General features: G+C 35.3%; 1 long non-coding RNA gene across 1 annotated transcript; it reads left to right on the forward strand.

The window, feature by feature from the left end:
• Positions 1 to 400: 400 nt before the first annotated feature.
• LOC131011210 (uncharacterized) lies at positions 401 to 1,210 on the forward strand. Its single transcript, XR_009096794.1, has 2 exons — positions 401 to 481; positions 901 to 1,210. It is a non-coding gene; the product is annotated as an uncharacterized LOC131011210 (long non-coding RNA).
• The last annotated feature ends 1,104 nt before the right edge of the window (positions 1,211 to 2,314 follow it).

The following is a 2,314-nucleotide window of genomic DNA, read 5'->3' on the forward strand; positions in this document are numbered from 1 at the left end:
ATGGAAGAGCAAGAGATAGTGATTGTTGGAGCTGGAATTGCAGGTCTCGCAACATCTTTAGGGCTGCACAGGTATCCTCAAAAAATTCCCTCTCAAAAATCTTTCAATTGAGATCCAGACATTTCATCGAACATGTATGCTACTGAAACTGATTCGCTTTGATGATTATGAGCTAAACTTTTTAAGACTGTTGCTGTTTGATAATAGTAGATTGGGAATTCGAAGCGTAGTTGTGGAGTCAGCAGATAGCTTGAGAACTTCGGGATTTGGGTATTTTTTGTTTTTTAATTTGCTAATGTAGTTGCGAGACCTAGAATTTCTTCACTTTGTTTCTGCTCTCTCTCTCTCTATCTTGTTTTTCAATGTTTGTTATAACATATTTCTAAGAGGCATGGTGGTTCAAATTGCAGGAGGCTGATGTTATGAGAAGCAAATTGGAGACGGCGAAAGAGAGGAAGCTGATGCTCGCTGCTGAAGTTCGGTATGCAATTTGATTAGATATTGTATGCCTTTAATCTAACTGCCTTCAAGATTTTCTCATGGTGTATGTCGTATGGTTTCTTTGCTTTATATATTGATGGCACACAATTTGGAAATCAATGGTTTGGTCCACATCTTGTCTGCAATATATGTTTCCTTCTTTGTTGGAGTAGTGTTTTGTAGCGATTTTGCTGCTTTTTATGTTGGATTGCTATGATCTTGAGCAATGAAATGCATGATATTCAATCAGGTATGAAGCCAAATACATACGTTTATCTTTGTATATGTGGCTTCTCCGCAGATATATGTTTCCGCGCATTGTCAAATATTGACGAGTAAAAATGCCTAGTTCATCGCTGTCTTATTTTAGTATCCCCCATGTTCGTGTTGCACTGATCAAAATAACAATGGAATAATCAGGTTTCTACGGAAAAGGCATATATACCTTGTGAAGACGAAGGATGCGAATTCACCTGTGCAAGAACAAAATCTTGTACAAGCGCCAAACTCACTAAAGCGTGCTAAAATCACAAAGCAGCAGCTTCTGAATGGAAAAGAAGCGAGCCGGCATAGATTGCCTTCAGCTCCAGTACCCATCTCCAAGAAGAAACGAGTTGCTCTGCCGATGCTTCATGTAGTAAAACATGTATTAACAGGCAACTTGTGTAGCTCGAATTGTTGGATGCTATGTTATATATGCTAATATTATCTTGTCAATGTTATTTTATTATTTGAAATTTTTTTATTGATTTTTAGATATACATAAAAGGAAAAATTAAGAATAAATAAAAAATATGCGAAAAACTGTCATCTAATATATACAAAACCGTTATCTATGTCTTACAAAGATAACGGTTTAAATCGTTATAAAAAGTATAAAAAACTGTTATCTATAATATGAGAAAAAAGAAATATTATATAATACATAACGGATTAATTCTAATACATAACAGTAAAAAACCGTTATCTTTTTCTTACAAAGATAACGGTTTAAACCGTTATAAAAAGTATAAAAAACTGTTAACTATAATATGAAAAAATATATATTATGGAATAGATAACGGATAAATTATAATACATAACAGTCTAAAACCGTTATGTATAATCAATATAGATAACGATTTTATAACCGTTATGTATGTGTGGTTGTACTGTTATCTATTCCCTTCATAGATAACGGTTTTATAACCGTTATGTATGTGTGGTTGTACTGTTATCTTTTCCCTTCATAGATAACGGTTTTTAAACCGTTGTGTATGACACCTATAATAGATAACACCACTATACACAACGCTTTTTTTGCTCATAGATAACGGATAAAATCCGTTATCTATGAGCGTTTTTCTAGTAGTGGTTAGAGAAAAGATTTTGAACTAAACACTTAAAGCTCTAAACTGAAATAACTGATTTTTGAAAAGGTAAGCATTTAAAATACTTACTGATCAACTGAACATAGTAGTCAGTTGATACCACGTGATCCTGGTTGAATCATCAGGATGACTTCTTCTTCAGATGAGCATTCGGACTTCATTGCTTTCCACGTCGGCGATCGTAGAAGCAGCAGTTGGTTGACCACCAGTCAGCATGACTGTTTGAGAAAATCTTCAAACATAGCATCACTCTTCAGGGTTGATGAGGCCGATCTTTGCACATAGATCATTGAACCTCTCTTCTGGAAGAGCCTTGGTCAGCAGGTCCGCTCTCTGAATAGCAGTGGGAATCCATTCCACAGAGATATTCTTCTTTTCGACATGATCACGAATGAAGTGATGTCGAATCTCGATATGTTTGACTCTGGTGTGATGAACTGGATTTTGGGAGATTGCAATAGCAC

This window comes from Salvia miltiorrhiza, chromosome 2, assembly GCF_028751815.1.
Source record: "Salvia miltiorrhiza cultivar Shanhuang (shh) chromosome 2, IMPLAD_Smil_shh, whole genome shotgun sequence".
Taxonomy (NCBI): Eukaryota; Viridiplantae; Streptophyta; class Magnoliopsida; order Lamiales; family Lamiaceae; genus Salvia; species Salvia miltiorrhiza.